This window comes from Anolis carolinensis, chromosome 4, assembly GCF_035594765.1.
Source record: "Anolis carolinensis isolate JA03-04 chromosome 4, rAnoCar3.1.pri, whole genome shotgun sequence".
Classification (NCBI taxonomy): Eukaryota; Metazoa; Chordata; class Lepidosauria; order Squamata; family Dactyloidae; genus Anolis; species Anolis carolinensis.
Genome location: NC_085844.1, coordinates 144,740,156 through 144,764,749, shown reverse-complemented (window position 1 = coordinate 144,764,749; position 24,594 = coordinate 144,740,156). Strand labels below are relative to the sequence as shown.

At 44.6% G+C, this 24,594-nt stretch overlaps 1 long non-coding RNA gene across 2 annotated transcripts in view; it reads left to right on the top strand.

Annotated features, from left to right (window-relative positions):
• The first annotated feature begins 4,832 nt into the window (after positions 1-4,832).
• The window catches only part of LOC103278637 (uncharacterized), a 39,769-nt gene continuing 20,007 nt past the window's right edge, over positions 4,833-24,594 (top strand). The window contains exons 1-5 of one of the 2 annotated variants that reach the window (XR_010005301.1): positions 4,833-4,977; positions 6,351-6,556; positions 6,973-7,058; positions 7,694-7,749; positions 18,571-20,041. This is a non-coding gene — a long non-coding RNA (uncharacterized LOC103278637). Of the gene's footprint in view, positions 4,978-6,350; positions 6,557-6,972; positions 7,059-7,693; positions 7,750-18,570; positions 20,042-24,594 lie in introns of those variants that run through there. The other variant, XR_010005302.1, reaches the window with a different exon arrangement.

Here is a 24,594-nt window from a genome sequence, read left to right as displayed (position 1 = left end):
AGTCTTCAGTGAGGTTTGCCTCTGAAAATAGACCATAACACCTGGTATTTCCTGTCAGTTTTCCACTGGAAATTTGACCTTGTATAGTTTCCATACCTGTGACCAAGATGGAGGATGATCACTGGAAGGTTGGACTGGCTGTACAATTGATTCTTCACATGAAACTATATGTTGAAATGGTTTGACAACAGTGCAAGATGCAAGTATTGATATAAAAGACTCTCTGCACTTCTCTTATATACATGAAATGCTTGACTATGCTTTCCTTAACAAGGTCAATCATATTTAGAAAATCTTTCGACACATGCCATCCACAAATGGGACATCTGAAACCTGCCTTGATCTAAGTAGTATTCTAACATTGTCAAATGATCTTACCTAGAAGAGGCCCTTTAAGCTGAAGAACTACCTTTTTGTAATTTTCAGTATGACCCCATTTCTTTCAGAGGAACTTGTGGTGGTGTCTAACATTTGTTAGATTTTGCACTTCTCTGAAGGCTGTAGTTCAAACTGTTTTTAAAAAAATAGATTCAGTGAAAAATGTTAGGGAAAAAAGCATTTGAATGTGAATTTAAATGCAAATAGTCAATTTAAAGCTGTGAACTTTAACTTTACATTTTATTAGTATTATTAGTGAATCTTTGTTCTGTGTATTTTAATATATGCATTTTAATAGCATTGCATTCTATATGTGTGTTTTAACCATGTAGTACCCCACCTTGAGCTGTGAGGAAAAGTAGGTAACAAGCAAGCAAGCAAACAAACAGGATTTTATTTCTTTATATAAATAGATCAACATAGACAATAGATGGAATAGTTATATGGATTGGTAAGAGAAATGGCAGCATGGACTGGAACAAAAATAATCCATCTTTTCTGAACTGAAGCAGGACACAAATGTAGCTTGCCAGAATACTCTTTTTTCAGATCAGAATTAGTGTTAACAGTTGCACTCTACCCAGAATTACTGTTTGGTTTTGATTTTGCTCCCCCCCCCCCCCCTTAGTTTGTGGATTGTATTGGAAAATAATGATGAAATTGCTTGGAAACAACTTGGATGTTCCATACAATTTCCTTGTTACTTGTTAATCTGACAACATAACAAGAACACTCCACTGTACTCAGCTAAGGCATTTGTTGGAAGTATTTCTTCTGGACAGCAGAAAGAAACATCCGCTTCAAATAAATACAGATCATTATTTGGAAGTAAAAATGAATCCAGGCACCGAATTGAAAATTAGTTGGTAGTTTTCAGTTCCTCCTTTTTTTCATGTCAGGAGCAACTTGAGAAACTGCAAGTCACTACTGGTATGAGAGAATTGGCTGTCTGCAAGGACATTGCCCAGGGGACACCTGGATGTTTCATGTTTTACCATCCTTGTGGGAAGCTTCTCTCATGTCCTCGCATGGGGAGCTGGAGCTGACAGAGGGAGCTCATCCACGCTCTCCCCAGATTCGAACAGGCAACCTTCAGGTCAGCAGTTCTGCCATCACACAGGATTAACCCATTGCACCACTAGGGGCTCCTACTGATCCTACTAATATGGTGAGTGTGTTTTAACTTTTGTCTCAGGTTTTTAAACATGTGCGTATGTTTTAATATATGCTTTTAATATGTTTAATATGTGATTTTATAGATGTATTTAACTATGTTGTACTCTGCCTCAATCCAAAAGGAGGGGCAGATAATAAATATCATCATCATCATCATCATCATCATCATCATCATCATCATGTTGCTCACAGTTTGGAAAATGGCTCCCTCCCAACTCATTCTTTCCCCCCAGCCTCTCTTTCCTTCTCTGCATCTACACTATAGAAGTAAATAATGCAGTTTGACATCACTTTAACTACCATGGCTCAATGCTATAGAATCAAGGGAATTGTTGTTTTTCAAGGTATCTTAGCCTTTTTTGCCAAAGAGCGCTGATGCCTCATCAAACTACAATTCCCAGAATTCCATAGCATTTGGTCATGGGAATTAAATTGATATCAAACCCTCGATCTATATTTGAAAGATATTATTTATATTTAGAAGAAATGATGGTGCAGAGGGGGGTTTCATCCTGGGACACAGGATCCTGTTTTTTTTTTATTTGTTCATTTGATAATATGGTGGTCCCTTAGTTTATTTATTTATTTCGTGTCAAAAGCATTGCACGACAAATACATTTCAAAATGATGGGGGGAAAAAAGGAAATCACAAGCAACTAAATAGTTTTGGACCAAAAACGGGCAACAGCAACCGCATTGTCCGTAGCTTTAAACAACTCCTCCTCCGTACATGAGGCAGGGCATTGTGGGCAAGCATACATATGCGGAGTTGTTTGTTCTGCTCCACAGTCACACAAGGTGGAGGATTCCTCCAGGTAGTGCCATCTTGCCAGATTGTCTTTTGATCTGCCCACTCCGCTTCTCAGTCCCTTAGTATTCCTTGAGATTTATTTCCAAGATTCTCCCAGTTCACTGCTTTGGATTTGAGCCTGATTCATTCATGTTGGATGTAATCTATGCTTAGTCTTACTTTTCAAAAATTATTCTGGCAATTGGAAAGTGGTGGTGGCATGAGGAACATTTCCTTTCTTCCCTTCCTTCCTTCCTTCCTTCCTTCCTTCCTTCCTTCCTTCCTTCCTTCCTTCCTTCCTTCCTTCCTTCCTTCCTTCCTTCCTTCCTTCCTCTCACTGCCTCTCATACACAAGAAATCCTGGGTGATAGATTGTATATATTTTTAAAACCCAATCTAATCTATATATATAAAAGAGTGATGGCATCACGGCCACCCACAAAACAACAAAACTACAGGTCCCCCAACCTCGAAATTTGACTACACAACCCATCATCCACGCCTCTAGGTTGATACAACAAAAAGAAAAGAAAAATAAAGTCCTAATTAGAGAGAGAGGAATAATTGCTTTTATCCAATTGCTGCCAGTTAAAAGGCTAAGCTCCTCCAGCTTCGTCTCCTAGCAACCCAATAAAAAATAATAAAAAACACTAAAAAAAATTAAAAACACTAAAAAATTAATACAATAAAATACCATAATAACAAAAATAACTAAAAATTAGACAAGAAAATAATAAAATATAATAAATAAAAAGATAACTTACAATAAAATTAATTAAAAAATACAAATAACGTCAAATAAAAATTACACAACAATTTTTAACCAATACCACCACCACTTTGCCACAGCAACGCGTGGCCGGGCACAGCTAGTACAATATAAAATAACAAGAGAAAAAGCATGCCACCTCTACAACGAGCAATCTGGTTGCCTTTTTTGTGTGTAACGAGCAACTTGAGAAACTGCAAATCGCTTGTGGTGTGAGAGAATTGTCTGTCTGCAGGGCATTGCCCAAGGGATGCCTGAATGTGGGAGGCTTCTCTCATGACGAAGCTCACCCTGCTCCCCAGATTTGAACCGCCAACCTTTTGGTAAGCAGTCCTGCTGGCACAAGGGTTTAACCCATTGCGCCACCAGGGGCTTCATCTGGTTGCCATGATATTACATGATGTAACCTTGCCTACATCACATGAAGCTGGATACCAGAAAGCATCTTTTCAGATGGTACCACACTACAGGCCTTATAAACTAGGTCTTAATGTAACCAAAACAAAAAGCACATATATCTTTGGCGAAAATGCAGGAAACGGCCATTTTGGTACCTGTTCCCAAGTAGTGGAACTTCTTCAAATGGGAAGTTGGCTTACCCACTCACTCCTACCCTGGTTGTCCTTCTAATGGCAAATGAAGATTATTATTATTATTGCTTATACAGGATTTTCCCCTATTGGAAGATACAGTGCTTTTTTGATCTGATAGTTTTTAAATTTTATAAAACTATTTTTTTACTTCTATGGTTGGTTGTTAGCTGTGTTGCACACTGCCTTAGGTCCCTATCCTGGTAGAAAGGCAGGACATGTTCAGTGAATAGATATTCAGACATATTGGGTTATGATATCTTAAACCAATTCTGTCCCCAGAGGTATTTTTGTCCCACTCAACTTGCTTTATAGGCAATATTCTTGATGGTCAGTGTCTGCGTACATCATATCGCCTGGCCTCTGGAGACTGAGGAAAATCTCATTTCTTTTTGCTTGGCAAATGAAGAGTGTTCATCCATCAACAGTGACTTTTCTGTGACATTTCCCTGCTATTTTCAGCAGCAGAAGCTTTTGTATGACCTGCTGCAACAGCTGCTTGCCCTCAGGAAACTTAGATATATGGGGCAAAGTCTATTCTCAAATTGTGAAAAACCAGTGTGACTGAGCTGAAAACAGTTGGATACTCTGTCAATGCATCAAGTATTTTTCTCCCCATTCTATCTAGTAGTGCTGGTGCAGAATTGGAAGTGGCTATGGCTTTCACTTTCAAGTTCAGTAGTTGTTTTTATTACATGATATGCAAATGAAATTTTTCACTGTCTAGACATTTAATTCATAGAGTAATCCCACGTTGGTAGTGAGACAGTCTGAGGGCCCATCCAGACAGGGCACAAAACATGTGCTGTCTTGCATTTCCCCTTGGGGTATCCAGATGATATTGCAGAGAAAAACTAATAGTTTCGGCACAAAGCAGGAAAACCCTGCTTTGTGCCAAGGTAATTTGTCTGCTAGAAAGACTCAGGTCTTTCAGAAGACCTGTGTCTTTCCAGCTGTAGGCACTGTGTAGATGGGACCAGGGATTGTGCTGTATAACCTCCGGTGGCCATCTACACATCTGTCTTGAGTTTCTTGGGCTGCTGGAGCCCAAGAAACCCAAGACAGCTCTCATCTGCTCCCAAAACCCCTTAAAAAGTCTTTTAAAAAGGAAAATAATTCACCCGGCAGCCATTTCCCTTTCTCCGGAGCTCTTCTGGCTCATACCAATGATGCACCAAGAGAAGGGGGGCCCAAAGTAATTTTCCTCCCCCCTTCTCTTGGTGCGTCATCGGTTCAAGCCAGGAGGATGCTGGAAAAGGGGACATGGCTGCAGAGTGAGTTATTTTCCTTTCCTAAAGGCTTTTTAAAAGGGTTTTCTTTTGTGTTCTGGTGCCCTGCAGAGCATGTGAACCCCCCCCCCCAGAGAAAAGCAAGCACTTTCTGGGGGGGGGGCATGGACTAGGACTCAGGAACAATCACATTTTTAAAGAGCTGTGTGAAACTGCCCTGAGTAGAGCAGAGATGAATAAACATAGGCAAGGAGATATATTTTTCCCCCTCCCACATAGACAAAATAATCAGATCTAGCCTCAAAGCAAATGAATTTGAGATTGGAGCTGACTCTGAATTTCTTTACTTATTTCATAGCCTTGATTTACAACAGCTATTTTTTTCCTAATGATTCAGAGCAAACTGATGTATTAGGGATGGAGACTCTCTAGGTCATGGACAAAATTAGATTCACAAGGGTTAATTATCTGGCTCATGGCTTCTTTTGCTGTTGTCTCTACTCCTTCTTGGAGAATAAAATATATATTAATACTAGCTGTACCCGGCCACGCGTTGCTGTGGCGAAGTATGGTGGTATGAGAGAGAAAGTATTGAGGAATTGGTGGTAGTTAAGGTAAAGGGTAAAGGTTTTCTCCTGACATTAAGTCCAGTTGTGTCCGACTGCATACTGAAGTGGATTATATGGCAGTGTGGAGTCAAGATAATCCAGTTCAAAGCAGATAATATAAGATTATAAATGGGTTATATAGCTGTGTGGAAGGGCCTTGAGTCTACACTGCCATATAATCCAGTTCAAATATGCTAATCTGTATTTTATAGGCAGTGGGGAAGAGGCCTAAGTGAGGCCTAATTCTGCCTGTCCCCTGGGCTGAGTGGGTTGTTAGGAGACTAAGTGGGCGGAGCTTAGCCTTTTAACTGGCAGCAATTGGATAAAAACAATTATTCCTCTCCCTCTAATTAGGACTTTATTTTTCTTTTCTTTTTGTTGTATGAACATAGAGGCATGGATGAGGGGTTGTGCTGCCAAGTTTAGTGTTTCTGGGATGTGTAGTTTTGTTGTTTTGTCCTAGGCCAAAATTTCATTACCCTTTTATATATATAGATTAGGAAATTGAGACCCAGATTGTATCCCATAAACATTTTTTCTTGGAACTGAGCTCAGGCTTGTCCAAACAGAGATTGCATGCATCCACTCAGGCGGAATCCTTATTGGGTGTCTGTGGGATTTACTTGTGAACCAGTGATCACAGGATTTAAGCTTGTTGTACATGGCAATGTTTACTGTCTTAAAATGAAGGGGACATAATCTGCCAATGGCTTTGCCTTCCTAGGTCCAACCCTCTTTGCAACCCTAGAGTACTCAAATCCCCAGGGGAGATGTGAGCTTACATACATATTTTACAACTTTGTTTTGTAGATATCACCAGTGCATCACATTCTTGACCTAAGGAACTGATCCACTAAAAAAAATTACCTTAAGCCCAGGGAATCACTTTGAGTGATGGTCTCTGGTATAATCAAGTACAGTTATTCAGGATGCCTCAAATAGCCCCTCATGAACTGAAGACATGGTGTAAGGAAGATAAGATCTCCATCCGCTGAAAAAGTTCCTTGGAAGATAAGGTGAGTTGTGGATATCAATGGCTCCACAATCATGAATACTTAGCAGGGTAGAATTTGAATCATGGTTCTAGATTAGGAACCCATAACTGCAATGCAGAATGCCACTCATTCTCTATTGTGTGTATATCAAATTGCCAGGCTAGAAAACTGATGACCTTGTGGAAGCCACTTTTTTATTCCCACCATCCCAGAAGTTTCTAGCCCAATGTGGTGATTCCCCAAGTGCCCATTAATATGCACGTGCTATTCCTTCATCAGGCTTGTTCATCATTTTTCATCAATGTAGCAGCATATGTATTTGAATGCTTAGTAACTGAGACTTAAAAAGTGCAAAACTGAAATCAGGAGTAAATGAGGAAACCCAATTTTATGATAATAACAGGTGTCTCTCTGTTTTTCTATTGAGTCATTTGCAGATCTAGAGAAGTTTTATTTTTGGAGTAGAAATGCTAGAGCTACTGACTATGCTTGCTGGAATGTTCTGGAAGTCATGACTCAAAGAGTAAGTGTTAGAATTTCTGGCCATTGGATGTACTAAATAATGATGCTGATTTTCAAGGAGGCATAAGACATTTGGTTTGCCATCTGTGGCCCTCCAGGTTTTTTTGGACTTCACTTCTCAGAATTCCTGATGACTGGACAGGCTGGCTAGGGCTTCTGCGAGTTGGAGTCCCAAACATCCTGAAGGCCACAGGTTGGACAGGCTTGTTCTATGGTCATCAGATGTACTCAATAGTCCATCAGATTCCATCAAGCCGGTAGCTGCCAGTGCACATCCTCTCTTCATTAATCACCCATTCCCATCATCAACAACAAAAAGCTAGTTATGAGCCTTAACAAATATTTTTTTTGAAAATTAAGCATTGATTTTGTCTGCTTCCTTTTATGTTACTTGTGCCATATTTCCTCCTGTTATACATCCACTCCCTTTGTGGTTTGAAATTGGCATATTCTCACACAACTTGAAGGCAAGTGTTCTCAGGAATGCCACAACTGTACTGCAATCAGCTCCACTTTCAGTTTTGAGTTAATTGCAAAAGAGCTCCATGAGGAACCACTTTCACCATTTGTGTGTGCCTAAATTGCAGGTATTTATCTCTTTGTTTTGTTTTCTGGGCATCAACCCCTTTTTAACAGTGTGTAAGGCTGACTGCCAGAAGAGAGCAGAAGGAAGGGATGAACAAGATGGGAAGGTAAGGCTGCCGAAAAAAATAGCATATACAAGTCTTCACTTATTATATAACTAGCTGTGCTCGGCCACACGTTGCTGTGGCGAAATATGGTGGTATGGGAAATAAAGTATTGAGGAATTGGTGGTAGTTAAGGTAAAGGGTAAAGGTTTTCCCCAGACATTAAGTCCAGTCGTGTCTGACTCTGGAGGTTGGTGCTCATTTCCATTTCTAAGCCGAAGAGCCGGCGTTGTCCGTAGACTCCTCCAAGGTCATGTGGGATGACTACATGGAGCGGCGTTACCTTCCCGCCGGAGCAGTACCTATTGATGCACTCACATTTGCATGTTTTCGAACTTCTGGGTTGGCAGAAGCTGGGGCTAACAGTGGGGGCTCTCTCCGCTCCCCCAATTCAAACCTGTGGCCTTTCGGTCCAGAAGTTCAGCAGTTCAGCGCTTTAATACGCTGCGCCATCAGGGGATATTATTTCCTAAAGATTGTAAATATACAATATTTCTGATTGGTTTTTTTTGTTTGTTGGAGGCAAGTATGAATGTTGCAATTAGGAAAAATGATTAGGATGTAATGGCCTTGCAGCTTTAAAGCCTGGCTGTTTCCTCCCTGAGTGAATTTTTTGTTGGGAGGTGTTAGCTGGCCCTGATTGTTTCCTGTCTGGAATTCCCTTGTTTTCAGAGTGGTGTTGTTTGCGATATTTTATGTGCTTCTACTGTCTGTGGCCCTGAGAAAACAGAGGATTTTCCAGACTTTGATGATGGGAATCCTTTGTTGGGAGGTGTTAGCTGGCCCTGATTGTTTCCTGTCTGGAATTCCCTTGTTTTCAGAGTGGTGTTGTTTGCGATATTTTATGTGCTTCTACTGTCTGTGGCCCTGAGAAAACAGGATTTGCCAGACTTTGATGATGGGAATACTTTGTTGGGAGGTGTTAGCTGGCCCTGATTGTTTCCTGTGTGGAATTCCCCTGTTTATTTACTGTCCTGGTTTTAGAGATTATATTGTTCTGCATTATTCTATCCCAGTAATTATTTCATATTAAAGAAGAATCTCACTTATCCAACATTCGCTTATACAATGTTCTGGATTATCCAATGCAGTCTGCCTTTTCATAATCAATGTTTTTGTAGTCAGTGTTTTAAATTCATTGTGATATTTTAGTGGTAAATTTGTAAATAAAGTACAGTAGAGTCTCACTTATCCAACATAAACGGGCCGGCAGAACGTTGGATAAGCGAATATGTTGGATAATGAGGAATTAAGGATAACCCTATTAAACATCAAATTAAGTTATGATTTTACAAATTAAGCACCAAAACATCATGTTAGACAACAAATTTGTCAGAAAAGTAGTTCAGTACACAGTAATGCTATATAGTAATTACTGTATTTATGAATTTAGCACCAAAATATCACGATATATTGAAAGCATTGACTACAAAAATGCGTTGGATAATCCAGAACGTTGGATAAGCGAGTGTTGGATAAGTGAGACTCTACTGTAAATACTACATAGCATTACTGCGCATGGAACTACTTTTTGTGTCAAATTTGTTGTATAATATGATGTTTTGGTGCTTAATTTGTATAACGATTACCTAATTTGATGTTTAATTGGCTTTTCCTGAATCCCTTCTTATTATCCAACATATTCACTTATCCTGCCAGCCTGTTTACGTTGGATAAGTGAGACTCTACTGTATATTTCTAATCTTATATTATCTGCTCAGAACTGGATTATATGAGGCTCCTTCTTCACAGCTGTATAAAATGCACACTGAAGTGGATTATAGGGCAGTGTGGAGTCAAGATAATCCAGTGCAAAGCAGATAATATAAGATTATAAATGGGTTATATAGCTGTGTTGAAGGGCCTTGAGTCTACACTGCCATATAATCCAGTGCAAATTAGATAATCTGTGGAAGAACTCTAAGTGAGGCCTAAATCTGCCTGTCCCCTAACTGAAACCTGGCTGTCCCATGGTTGCTAGGCAACCAAGTGGGCAGAGATTAGCCCTCTAAACTGGCAGCAATTGGATAAAAAAAAGTATTGCTCTCCTTCTAATTAGGACTTTATTTTTCTTTTCTTTTTGTTGTATCAACCTTGAGGCGTGGATGATGGGTTGTGTTGTCAAATTTTGAGGTTGGGGGGCCTGTACTTTTGTTGTTTTGTGAATTGCCGTGATGCCATCACTCTTATATATATATATAGATAGAAGTAAACACTGCTGGTTGAGTGCAGGATGGCAGCTGTTCCCTGCCAGATGCTGTTGGACAGTGGTTTCAGTCAAATCTGCCCAAAATGACCTTTTGTGTAGAAACTCCCTATAAACTACCCAACATACCTGGTGACAACTGGCCATGCTGGATACTTCCAGGGAAGTTGTATTCCCAAATAGTAACTCCCTCTACTGAATAACTTGAGTGCTCAATTTGCAGCAATTTAAATAACGTGAGGACCAGTAGTGGACTTGCCAAAGTTGCAGCTTGCCTGAAAGGAACACCAATGGTGCAGTGGGTTAAACCCTTCTGCCAGCAGGACTGATGACTTGATGTTTGGGTTACTGACCAGAAGGTTACCAGTTCGAATCCAACCTGAGGAGAGTGCGGATGTGCTCCCTTTATCAGCTCCAGCTCCATGTGGGGACATGAGAGAAGCCTCCCACAAGGATTGTAAAACATCAAAACACCTGGGCGTCCTCTGGGCAATGTCCTTGCAGACGGTCAATTATCGCACACCAGAAGTGACTTTCAGTTTCTCAAGTTGCTCCTGACACACACAAAAAGCTTGCCTGATAAAAAATGGTTCCCCATAAACATTAGACAATATGTTAAAAATGTTAATGAGTTTTGAATATCTTGAAACTATAATAGAAGTGCTAATATTACTACTTACACAATTACAATTTATGCTGTATTACTATTTTAATTTTTAAAAAATCATTTTTGATACTTTATATTTAAGAATATAATACGTAACTCCAAAATAAATAATTCTAATTTCTGTTATGTGATGCCAATGCATGCATTATATAGTCTCAGATTCTTACTTTTTTTCATGTCAGGAGCAACCGGAGTTGCTTCTGAAGTGAGAAAATTGGCTGTTGGCAAGGACATTGCCCAGGGGATGCCCGGATGTTTTGATGTTTTACCATCCTTGTGGGAGGCTTCTCTCATGTCCCCGCATGGAGCTGGAGCTGATAGAGGGAGCTCATCCACGCTCTCCCCGGGTGGGATTCAAACCTGGCAGCCTTCAGGTCAGCAACCCAACCTTCAAGTCACAAGGCTTTTATCCCCTAGGCCACCGGAGGCTCCTAGATTCTTACTATTGTGACTGGGTAATGAAGCTTAGCTGGGGCATCCCAGCTGGTATTGTGACATGCAGCCAGAGTGAACTTTGTATCGAACTATTGCATACATTTCAAAGACAGTGAATACTTTTCATTGCATTGGCCATAGTTTTGCAACTCATACATGTTGCTGTCCAATCCATTGAAAAAGAATTGTTAGGAGAATCGGATGTAGAAGCAATGACTGAAAAAAATCGCACAATCATCTTTGCAATGATTACTCTTTTGCTCTTAATCTAGTGGACTGCATGAAATATGCCTTTGAACTACATGAAAAGTGTTCAGTATGAGTAAACTATTTTAAAATATTCACTATTTTAATTTTTAAAAAATTACAATTTCAATTATTATTATTATTATAAATTTATTACTTGCTCTCTTTGCAACTCAAGATGGGATACAACATCAATAAAACAAGAGATAAAACACCATTAAAAACATACCACAAATACACAGAGTTAAAATACAAGTTAAAATCTACTAATAAAATCCAGATTAAAATTTACAACTTAAAATTCACTGGCCTGCTGGAAGAGATGCGTTTTCAATTGTGTCTTCAATTCTGACAGATGATTTAGCTGACAGAACTCGTCTGACAGGTCATTCCATAGTCTTGGGGGCAATTGATTAAAATGTCCCCTGGATGACTATTGCCAGTTGGGTTCTGGCTTGTTGGAGTAAATGCCCGCCAGAGGACTAAATGTTTGGGGTAGATTGTACAGGAGAAAGTCATCTTGTAAACAACTAGGCTTTAAAGGTCAACACCAATATTTCAGACTTTGGAAACTAATTGGCAGGTAGTGGAGTGACTTTAGTGTAGGTTTAATATAATCAATCCTGGATGTCCATGTAATTAACCAATCTGGCTTCTGTGTTTTGATCTAATTGGATCTTTTGAACTTAGTATAAAGGTAGCCCAATGTAAAGTGCATTGGAAAGTCCAACCTTGAGATTACCAGTGTGTGCACTACCATCTTTAGGTCCTCCAATTCAAGGAAGGGGCACAGCTTCCATATTAGTCAAAGCTGGTAGTGAGCATTCCTGACCGTCACATCAACTTGGGCTGACATTTGGAGAGACAGATCCAGGTGCACTCCCAAACTGTGAATATAGTCTTTCAGGGGGAATGGACTGGTTGACACAATTCTATCCCTAGATTACGACCCTTATTGGCAATCCTCTCTGTTTGGTCGGGATTCAGTTCAATTTGCTTTTCGTCTTCTAACCCATTCATTCTTCAGCCATTCATTCAGAGGTGCACACTATCCCCAATTCAAGCTATTTTTACATTTAGTACAGTTTGTATTTATGTATATTACCAGTATATTTTAGACCCAGTTCACCACTGTTGAGGACAAAGAACTGAAGGAGAGAGAGATACTGGGACTTTATTAAATAACTGAAAAAGTGAGATGTATTAACTGGGAATGTTCATGTCAAATTGGCACCATTGGAGGATATGATTATGCTAATCTACTTCAACAGAATCCCCACATCTTCTCACAGATTTGATATGTTTGTCAGCAAACAGAAGGTTGAGGCATTCTCGTGAGTTTATCTAGCAACACTGAAAATAGTATCTGCTGACTTCGAGGTGTCATTTGTGTTTTCCTTAATGTGATGTATAGGCACTTATACTAGGCTGGATAGCCATCCACAGGCACATATATTCTCGTTTCATTGCATATTGCTGCTGACAAATGGAGGGCGTAAAATGGTATCTTTATCAGATGCACCACTGACAGGCAGAAATAGAAATCTTTAATCTAGTTGTGAGTATCACTCAAGCTACCATTAGAAAAGGAGGAGGGTCTTCTCAGGCAGCAGATGTAGGTAACTATGAAATGGAGCTCCTTTGTATTTTTATTTACTTGCTTGTTTGTATTTTTTACATTTATATTTTCTTATTTATTTGCATTTTTTATATTTTGGCTTCATTGGCTAAAATAAACTGCCTTGCTACTGTGCACTGGCTTGGGTATTTATGTGCCATTTGTTGCTCTGCCTTGGACACCAAAGTATTTGTTGTTCATTCGTTCAGTTGCTCCCGACTTTTCGTAACCTCATGGACCAGTCCACACCAGAGCTTCCTGTCGGCCATCACCATCCCCAGCTCCTTCAAGGTCAAGCCAGTTACTTCAAGGATACCATCCATCCATCTTGCCCTTGGCCAGCCCCTCTTCCTTTTTCCTTCCTTTTGCCCCAGCATCATGATCTTCTCCAAGCTTTCCTGTCTTCTCACCAAGCTATTTAATGGAGCTTTGATCAGGGCAGTCAAAAGGAAAACTGTCTTCACAAAAATTCTCAACTCAGGGGTTGATGTGTTCTTTGAAATCAACTATAAATTGCTATACTTAAAAATGGTTTTACAACGCAATTGGCCTTGGACTAATCATTGCTGAAAACAATTTGATTTATAACTTTGAAAATTTTGCATGGAAAAAGAGATCATCTTGGGAAGCTTGCATGTACTTGAATATAATACTATGTGGAAATGCTGCTCAAAATCACCTGTGATTGAGTTAGTGTCTCAGTTAGCTCATAAGCTTTTATCTCCATTACAATTATAAGGTAAAAGATATAGCGTCAACAAATGCTTTTCAAAAAGCATTCTGATTTTTAATTGCAGAAGGACTAGAAATTAATGGCTCATTAGTAATGTGCTCAGTATTTTTCTTTAACACTTTATATTTTGAAGTTTTTCCAGGAGCTGTGAACACCATAAATAGAATTATCCAATTTTTTTCTACAGTAACCATGTGAAGTAGGTTAGACTGAGAAAAAGTAACTATCTCATGGTTGCATTATGAGTTTCATTGTTAAGAGTTTTTTGTATAAAGTAACATATAATTATTTTTGGAATAATGTATATCAAGATAAGACTTGTATGGCAAAAGTTTGTTATTTAAATTGATGTATCAATAAAAAACTTTTTAAAAGAGTCATTGTTAAGTAAGGATTTGGACCAAGCTCTTTTTGGTATATAGGAAACCTCTATTGTTATTCCATTCTGTGACTACAAATGGTTTAATCCATGGCTAGCTGAATCTAGGGAATCTGCAAATATCAGTTACTTTTTATAGGAGAAGAAGGAAGCAAGATTCTGGTTAACATCCACAGTCAGGCCACGACACCTACCATCACCTGTCCAAGTGGGTAGTGACTGATTTCTAAGTTCACAGGAGTAGAAGTAAAACTACAGCCCAGTTCTCAGATAGCACTGCTCAAAGTTTTAGTCTTAACTTTTGGTACACTCCCCCAAATCTGGGTTACCTCTGGTTCAATAAATGCATTAAATTCTACATTATTTAAATGATGGAAGCAGTTATATTACATAAATTACATTGTCAGCTTACCCCATCGTCTAGCTGCATATAGGCTGCACATGGCAATTCAACTTACTTCTTCCAAGTGATTAATAATTATGTTAATGGATCCTAACACTGACCTCTATTGAGTTCTCCATAATTTTCCTGTCACTGAGTCCCCAGTGCCCTGCAATTTCTATTCAGTTTGTCTACCCATAGTTTCTGATTCACTCCAATTTTCCAGTTACTTCGTCTGCTTTCCAGTTTCCTAAAACAGAAGCAATACTGGAAGGAAGAGTTGGAGTTACTGTTTTAAGGGATATTTTTCAGCACGGCTCAATCTTGCACTGAAGCAAATGCTTGAACTTGAGGGACTTGCACATGATGGAAAGTGATGGGATGATTAGAAATAGGGCTTCACTCAGACCTGAATTACTGTGTATATGTAAAAATGAGTAACACTCATAGAATTCCAAATACTGAACTGTGGATTCAGTTCTTATAAATGTAACTGAGGGGTCCAGCTACACTGCAGACTTAGTGCAGTTTGACTCCAACTTAGCTGCCAGAGCTCAGTGTTATAAAATCATGGGAGTTGTAGTTTGATAAGGTCTTTTGCTTTCTCTGCCAATGAGTTCTTGTGCCTAACCAAACTACAATGCCTATGATGACATAGTATTGAACCATAGCAGTTAAAATTGTGCCAGACTACATTAATTCTACAGTATAGATGCACCTTGGGATGAAAGACAGGTAGATAGATGCAAAAGGGAGAGAAGAACCAGAGAAAGACACAATAGAGACATCTGTCTACTTGAGAGATTCTACCATAGCTTGAAGACTATGATGGATGACCAGCCTCATTATAATTCTATTCTGAATTTACTAGGTCCCTCTTATCTGGGTTTTTTAATCTAATGGTTCTATCTTTATATTGTTGCTACAGTCCCCCCACCTATGAGGTTGACTGAATTGTATTGGTGGTTGTTTGATATTATTACTGTTGTATTAACTTTTGTTTTAACTTTTGTTTTATTACCTTATTGAGTTTTAACCTGTGTATATTGTGCTAATTGTTTCTGTGTTGTTACTTCTGTAACATTGTGAGCCGCCCCGAGTCCCCGTGGGGAGATGGTGGCGGGGTATAAATAAATAAATAAATAAATAATAATAATAATAATAATAATTATTATTATTATCTAGACACCTGAAATTTGACATGCTTTGTGTAGGGATCCTGAGCATGTTTTAAAACCAAATCAAATCATAGTTAATGATTTTTGTAACCTGTGCATCAAATTATGAACCTTACTGATTCAGTATTGTAGAGTAATGCACTGATCTTTGAATTGCACATATACATACCAAGGTTTGCCACATCAAATGTCATTTTTATCAGAGTGACAATCTTGATCTGAGGCAGCTCTCAAATGAAAAGATTAGAACAACACAAGCAAGCATGGCTGGAAGTAGCTTTTTGCTGCAATTGGATCTTGCATTTCCTTGCATTGGGAGCAGGAAGGGAAGTCTGCATGTGTGATGGGGGAAGATGGAAGGAGAAAGGAAGGGGAAAGAAAGGCAGTTGGAAGGGAAACACAGTCTCTCTTGGAGTCACTTCATCTTTCAATCTGCAGTCCATACTATATTCACATACCAAGTATAAGTCCCATTGCATTCAGCAATAAGGTTTGAAAAGAAATAGGCAACACTGCACTCTTAAGTGACTATTTGGGAAAAAATCTGTGTCAAAGATGATAGACTTCTGCACACATTTAGAAACAAGCAACCCTTAGATCTATTTGCAAATACTAACTTGTTCCTCAAAAGTATTTTCTTAAGCATACACATCACTCTTGCTGCATGAGTTCAATAATCCTTAGATCAGCCTTCATCCTACATTAGGTCGATATGATTGTTTCCATTTTGTAGATAGGCTATGAGCATGAGGTTTAACATAGATGCAGTTGGGCAATTATTCATGTCTGAGGCAAGATCTCTGTGGACCTCCCATTATAGGCAGCCCCCAAGTTATGAACAATACAGGTTCTGTAGGTTTGTTTTTAAGTTGAATTTGTATGTAAGTCAGAACAGGTACATTTTTAACTCCAGCCAAATTTTGTTTTATTGTCTGTGCTCCTGTCAGAGGATTTCACTTCACTTTCTGTCCCTGTGATAATTTGATTATGGTTTGTTGTGAAAACAAGGATAGTGATAAAGCTTCAGTGGAGATACCTTTTCCCCGTGATAACACTTTCAGGAGTGAATTTCCCTTCTGAGGGGTAATTTCTCTCACTTCCTGTTGTCCCACCCCGTTTTTAACTATTGTTTGTAACTCAGGGACTGCCTGTAACTGTTCTAGATCAATAGCCACATCTACTCTCATCTGTTAAGAGCATAAAAATTCTGTGAGGAAAACAAAATCATAGTGAAATGATGATAAAGAAGGAGGTCATGGCTATATTCAAAACTGGCTGAATATTTAATAAAGCTCAATTCTTTTTTTTCCTTTTATCTGTATAAAGCAACTTTAAAAGGAGCATTCTCTGTGGGAAATTAACAGGAGCATACTTGATTATTTGTATAATATGGAAACATGTTTGGATTTGGAAGATGAGAATAGGCATTCCTATGAGACTTAAACTTGATGCTTGATAAAGCTGGAGAGGAGTACTGTACATAGCACCTGGGAAGTGTAAATGAGAACCATGCTGGAGGAAAGGAAATACCCGAAAGAAAGAAAAAATCAAGGCTAGTGGAGAAAAAGAGCAAACAGAAAGTAGAAAAGAACCAGGGCACAGACTTACGGCCTTGGACCTCCTCACATGGGCGTTTTTGCCCTGTTTTGCCGCTTTTAATTGCTGCAAGGACAGGGCCTGCCGTGTACCATCACATGATGTACAGCATGCCCCACCCACATTCCTCACAAAGTGGAGGGCAAACATCAAAAGGCACTTTCTCCACCACTACAGGGAGGAAAGTGTAGTTTGGATAGCTCCAATTGAGCTACCTGCATTTTCCTCCCCTTTCTGCCATATGATGGCAGAAAGGGTGGTGTGGCAATGTGCATTGCTGCCCTCTCTGCCATCTGGTAGGGATGACAGGGGATGATGGGTAGCAGAGTGGATTCCAAAAATCATCATTCTGGTCTCACCGCCCCCTTTCTTCTGCAGGCTGACTTCTCTTGAGGAGAAACAGCACTGGCCAACAGAATTCCAGCAGCCGGAGGTTCAGTTGGAAATACAACGGTTATAAATCTTTATTTACATAGCTATAAACAAAGTCAATTGCCATAAGTCCCAGACACATGGCAGTGTCTCTTCGGCAACGGAGCCATTCAGTTCTCAGTCCATCCTCCGAGAGAGCTCACGCCGAACACAGAAGATAAGATAAACAGCATTCCTCAGATCGGAGGAAGTTCCAACCCTCAAAGGCAGGAAATCAATCCTGATAGGTCATAACAATCACAACAGGCTGTCAGTCAAAACTAGCCTGCTGTTAACTATTTCATTACTGAAAATACACACACTAGCTCATCAGCAGTAAACACTTGATTTACATTTCATACAAATACAACCATACTCCAACAAGGGACAGGGACAGGGTGCCAATGCATCCTGTCCCATCCCTATCCTTTGATGGAGGAAGGAGGAAGTGTGTGTGAAGTGCCATGAGTAGCCCTGTGACCTTCCTTTTTGCAGCACAATGGCACAGCTCGATAGAGCTGTGTGGCGAGGTCCTTCATCATACTGAAGGCCCCTGTTTCCACACTCTTCTAAAGCAGTTCATAGATGAAGAAACACAGATCCCATCATACAATGCAAGGGGACTTCCACCTCTTGTCTGTGCTGCCTAGTCTGTGAACTGTCTCTGAAGTGTAGGGAAATGGGGGAACTGGAGCTGGTTAGAAAGTGTCTTGGTGTGAGTGGAAATAGGAGGAAGTGAGGGGAAGCAAATGGGATGAGATCTATCAAATTTACCCTTGTTGAATTGTAGTGCCTAGTATGTTTTGGACTGCCACAATTGAGAGTAAGGAGATTGAGAGGGAAAGGAAAAGAGCCCACGGAAAGAAGTGGTGTCGTGGAAAGATTGATACTTTCTGTCTCCTCTAAGCTGATGGTTGACTTGGGAGGAGGCGATCCTGTCTAATGGGGGCAAGTAAATTTTCTTCTTTTAAAGAGAGAACAACATGAAAAGAAGACGGTTTCCTCTGCTTTTCACCATTTTCCCCAGCTCCGTCTGATGAAGTCCTTAGAAATCTCTACCCAGGGTGAAGTTCGTACAGAAATGGGACTGGTGTGGAAATAGTTACTGCTCATCACTGCCTTCACAATAATTGTGTCCACCACAGCGTTCTGATTTAATTCTCATTGTTTAAATTGCTGCATATCTATTTTGGGATCATCAAATGACAACCAGATTCAGAAGATGCCATTACCTACTAACAAAGTCCCACAAATGAAGCAAGGGAACAAACATATTATTGCATTGCTGAGGGTTTCAGAAAAACTAGAGATAGTCTTGATCTGGTCAATGAAATAGATAAATTACCTTTGTGTCTCCCCTTCAAAAATGTATTCACAGATATTCTTTTACTGAGGCATTTACACAGCTGAATCTTTAAAAGGCTGGCATCAGAAGCAACTGCTTAATTTGCCCCTCAGATTAGGTTAGCCCTGTAGGCACCAGATTTCTTCAGTACTTGCACATTTCATGACTGAGTCAGAGAACATCTTTGTAGCATTTGGGAACCTACACCCAGTTGGTAAAGGCAGGGCAGGAAGCCAGCCTAAGCCATTAAAAATGCCTTGAATGAAATGGTGTTTTAATACATTATTAAGAAATGATCAGAGCAGTCATTGCAGGGAGGAAAAAAGAAGACATATAAAAGGTTCTTATCAGAGAATAAACCAGTCAAGCTGAACATAGAGGGCTGCATATGTGATTGCTTTCCAGCTAAGCAGATCAGCCAAGGAAGTCCTCTACCGACACATACAGCTCAAAATGTCAAGCTGATTGCTAGAGCTTTCATGTCAATTTACATAAATTATCCATAAAGCTCTCATATTTTATTTCTAAAAATTATGTTTGCCAGTATTCATAATCTAATTAAGTGAGAATATAGTAGTGGTTACAGTTGATTGCATCTTTTGAAAATGTAGTCTATCAATTCTACATGACAATGAGAGACAGTAATTCCAGTCAATTCCACATTTTTCTCTCTAATCCTTGTTCAGCAGATATAAGCAAAGCAGTCACTGTTCTCATCATCTTGCAAAGGTGGACTGAAAACCCCAGATAATGTAACATTGCCCACTTTCTCTATTTCTAACAGTTGCTATAACTATTGACTGTTCGTGAATTGCATAAACTATTCAGCCTCTTGGAAGCCGAGGAAAACAATAACCCACAGAATCAAAACCTAATGCTCTCATTCACTTATTAGCTTTAATGAGCCGTAAGGAATTTCATCACTTAAAGAACAATTCCTTCACTTCTGAAGGGGAATCAGAAACTTCTTGCTTATGGGTTGTTAGATGTTGTGGGCCACCATCTCTGTATGAAGAGAGGAAGGTCTCAAAGTGAAAAGTGTCCTACCCCCAGATCCCTTTTTTATTATACCTAAATAAAGTTCTGCGTCTGTTCTGAACTCACTGTTGTTTCTTCCATGGTTACAAAGGCTGAAACAAGATGTAAATGGTAACATGCAACTAATGCTTGGCTTTGGGAGTGAAATTTAAGGCCCCACAACCTGGAGTGGTTGAAATAACTGCTAAGTCAATGACAGGGACCTGGGTTGTGCCAGATGTGGGATGAGATGAGGGCTAAACACTTCAGATATGGATTGATGGACAGATATTTCATAGTCTGAATGTTGTGTGATTTCAGCTCCCCTAAATCATGATGTTCCAAAGCCTGAAGTCCTAAACAGCCAGAAGATCAAATCAGGACACAGATGGGAATGAAGGCAAAAGCAGAGGTTTTTATTCTTCCTGACCAGAAAGATTATCAGCAGAGCTAGTGTTCAAAGTACTTGACATACCCCAACGGTGAACACATGGGCTTATATATAGTACATTTGACAAAAAGAAGAAGCAGTACAGAACAACTGAAAATTGCCACACTGTTTTCCAATTGGCCCTGTAGGGTGTTGGCTAGGACCCGCAGCCCCATTGGTGGAGGTGTGAATTGGCACGGAGGATCTCATCAATGTGATGAAATCCTAAGAATCAACTGAATCTATGTGTGGAGTTACCATTCAACAATTGATTAAACAAGTATGACTCCTCAGCCCAGAAACTCAATTAATGATTTGAACAAGTCACATTTGTTTAATAATAATAATAATAATAATAATAATAATAATAATAATAATAATTTATTTTTCTATCCTGCCATCATCTCCCCAAAGGGACTCGGGGTGGCTAACATGGGGGCCAAGCCCAAAACAGAAACAAAATATGACAGTTAAAACCAATGTAAGTAAGTAAAAACAATATCAGCATAACACTCAGATATAACAGACAAATTAAAAACACAAAATACAAAAACAGCATAATGACCCGATAGGGAAGGTAGTGAAAACATCATCACCATCAGGGCCGGCCCCACCATAAAGGCCAGTGACGCCGCCGCCTCGGGCGCAGGTCCCGGGGGGCGCCGTCAGGCTGGGAGGGAGGCGGGGCACCGCTCTGACGGTGCCCCGCCGCCCGACCAGTGCGCCCTGGCCTTGTGGCTCCCTCTTTCGCCGCCCGGGGAGGGGAGGAGGGATCGCCTCCTTCCCTCCCCGGGCGGCGAAGCCTGCTCCTTTCGCCGCCCGGGGAGGGGAGGAGGCGATCCCTCCTTCCCTCCCCGGGAGGCGAAGCCTGCTCCTTTCGCCGCCCGGGGAGGGGAGGAGGCGATCCCTCCTTCCCTCCCCGGGAGGCGAAGCCTGCTCCTTTCGCCGCCCGGGGAGGGGAGGAGGCGATCCCTCCTTCCCTCCCCGGGCGGCGAAGCCTGCTCCTTTCGCCGCCCGGGGAGGGGAGGAGGCGATCCCTCCTTCCCTCCCCGGGCGGCGAAGCCTGCTCCTTTCGCCGCCCGGGGAGGGGAGGAGGCGATCCCTCCTTCCCTCCCCGGGAGGCGAAGCCTGCTCCTTTCGCCGCCCGGGGAGGGGAGGAGGCGATCCCTCCTTCCCTCCCCGGGAGGCGAAGCCTGCTCCTTTCGCCGCCCGGGGAGGGGAGGAGGCGATCCCTCCTTCCCTCCCCGGGAGGCGAAGCCTGCTCCTTTCGCCGCCCGGGGAGGGGAGGAGGCGATCCCTCCTTCCCTCCCCGGGCGGCGAAGCCTGCTCCTTTCGCCGCCCGGGGAGGGGAGGAGGCGATCCCTCCTTCCCTCCCCGGGCGGCGAAGCCTGCTCCTTTCGCCGCCCGGGGAGGGGAGGAGGCGATCCCTCCTTCCCTCCCCGGGAGGCGAAGCCTGCTCCTTTCGCCGCCCGGGGAGGGGAGGAGGCGATCCCTCCTTCCCTCCCCGGGCGGCGAAGCCTGCTCCTTTCGCCGCCCGGGGAGGGGAGGAGGCGATCCCTCCTTCCCTCCCCGGGAGGCGAAGCCTGCTCCTTTCGCCGCCCGGGGAGGGGAGGAGGCGATCCCTCCTTCCCTCCCCGGGAGGCGAAGCCTGCTCCTTTCGCCGCCCGGGGAGGGGGGGAGGCGATCCCTCCTTCCCTCCCCGGGCGGCGAAGCCTGCTCCTTTCGCCGCCCGGGGAGGGGAGGAGGCGATCCCTCCTTCCCTCCCCGGGCGGCGAAGCCTGCTCCTTTCGCCGCCCGGGGAGGGGAGGAGGCGATCCCTCCTTCCCTCCCCGGGCGGCGAAGCCTGCTCCTTTCGCCGCCCGGGGAGGGGAGGAGGCGATCCCTCCTTCCCTCCCCGGGCGGCGAAGCCTGCTCCTTTCGCCGCCCGGGGAGGGGAGGAGGCGATCCCTCCTTCCCTCCCCGGGCGGCGAAGCCTGCTTCTTTCGCCGCCCGGGGAGGGGAGGAGGGATCGCCTCCTTCCCTCCCCGGGCGGCGAAGCCTGCTCCTTTCGCCGCCCGGGGAGGGGAGGAGGCGATCCCTCCTTCCCTCCCCGGGAGGCGAAGCCTGCTCCTTTCGCCGCCCGGGGAGGGGAGGAGGCGATCCCTCCTTCCCTCCCCGGGAGGCGAAGCCTGCTCCTTTCGCCGCCCGGGGAGGGGAGGAGGCGATCCCTCCTTCCCTCCCCGGGCGGCGAAGCCTGCTCCTTTCGCCGCCCGGGGAGGGGAGGAGGCGATCCCTCCTTCCCTCCCCGGGCGGCGAAGCCTGCTCCTTTCGCCGCCCGGGGAGGGGAGGAGGCGATCCCTCCTTCCCTCCCCGGGAGGCGAAGCCTGCTCCTTTCGCCGCCCGGGGAGGGGAGGAGGCGATCCCTCCTTCCCTCCCCGGGAGGCGAAGCCTGCTCCTTTCGCCGCCCGGGGAGGGGAGGAGGCGATCCCTCCTTCCCTCCCCGGGCGGCGAAGCCTGCTCCTTTCGCCGCCCGGGGAGGGGAGGAGGCGATCCCTCCTTCCCTCCCCGGGCGGCGAAGCCTGCTCCTTTCGCCGCCCGGGGAGGGGAGGAGGCGATCCCTCCTTCCCTCCCCGGGAGGCGAAGCCTGCTCCTTTCGCCGCCCGGGGAGGGGAGGAGGCGATCCCTCCTTCCCTCCCCGGGAGGCGAAGCCTGCTCCTTTCGCCGCCCGGGGAGGGGAGGAGGCGATCCCTCCTTCCCTCCCCGGGAGGCGAAGCCTGCTCCTTTCGCCGCCCGGGGAGGGGAGGAGGCGATTCCTCCTTCCCTCCCCGGGAGGCGAAGCCTGCTCCTTTCGCCGCCCGGGGGGGGGGAGGCGATCCCTCCTTCCCTCCCCGGGAGGCGAAGCCTGCTCCTTTCGCCGCCCGGGGGGGGGGAGGCGATCCCTCCTTCCCTCCCCGGGCGGCGAAGCCTGCTCCTTTCGCCGCCCGGGGAGGGGAGGAGGCGATCCCTCCTTCCCTCCCCGGGCGGCGAAGCCTGCTCCTTTCGCCGCCCGGGGAGGGGAGGAGGCGATCCCTCCTTCCCTCCCCGGGCGGCGAAGCCTGCTCCTTTCGCCGCCCGGGGAGGGGAGGAGGCGATCCCTCCTTCCCTCCCAGGGTGGCGAAGCCTGCTCCTTTCGCCGCCCGGGGAGGGGAGGAGGCGATCCCTCCTTCCCTCCCCGGGCGGCGAAGCCTGCTCCTTTCGCCGCCCGGGGAGGGGAGGAGGCGATCCCTCCTTCCCTCCCCGGGCGGCGAAGCCTGCTCCTTTCGCCGCCCGGGGAGGGGAGGAGGCGATCCCTCCTCCCCTCCCCGGGCGGCGAAGCCTGCTTCTTTCGCCGCCCGGGGAGGGGAGGAGGCGATCCCTCCTTCCCTCCCCGGGCGGCGAAGCCTGCTTCTTTCGCCGCCCGGGGAGGGGAGGAGGCGATCCCTCCTTCCCTCCCCGGGAGGCGAAGCCTGCTCCTTTCGCCGCCCGGGGGGGGGGAGGCGATCCCTCCTTCCCTCCCCGGGCGGCGAAGCCTGCTCCTTTCGCCGCCCGGGGAGGGGAGGAGGCGATCCCTCCTTCCCTCCCCGGGCGGCGAAGCCTGCTCCTTTCGCCGCCCGGGGAGGGGAGGAGGCGATCCCTCCTTCCCTCCCCGGGCGGCGAAGCCTGCTCCTTTCGCCGCCCGGGGAGGGGAGGAGGCGATCCCTCCTTCCCTCCCAGGGTGGCGAAGCCTGCTCCTTTCGCCGCCCGGGGAGGGGAGGAGGCGATCCCTCCTTCCCTCCCCGGGCGGCGAAGCCTGCTCCTTTCGCCGCCCGGGGAGGGGAGGAGGCGATCCCTCCTTCCCTCCCCGGGCGGCGAAGCCTGCTCCTTTCGCCGCCCGGGGAGGGGAGGAGGCGATCCCTCCTCCCCTCCCCGGGCGGCGAAGCCTGCTTCTTTCGCCGCCCGGGGAGGGGAGGAGGCGATCCCTCCTTCCCTCCCCGGGCGGCGAAGCCTGCTTCTTTCGCCGCCCGGGGAGGGGAGGAGGCGATCCCTCCTTCCCTCCCCGGGCGGCGAAGCCTGCTTCTTTCGCCGCCCGGGGAGGGGAGGAGGCGATCCCTCCTCCCCTCCCCGGGCGGCGAAGCCTCCCTCTTTCCAACCCTGGCCTCGCCTCCCACGCTGCGTGGGAGGCGGGGCCAGGGCGAATAGCATGGGAGGCGGGGCCAACCCTGGCCCCG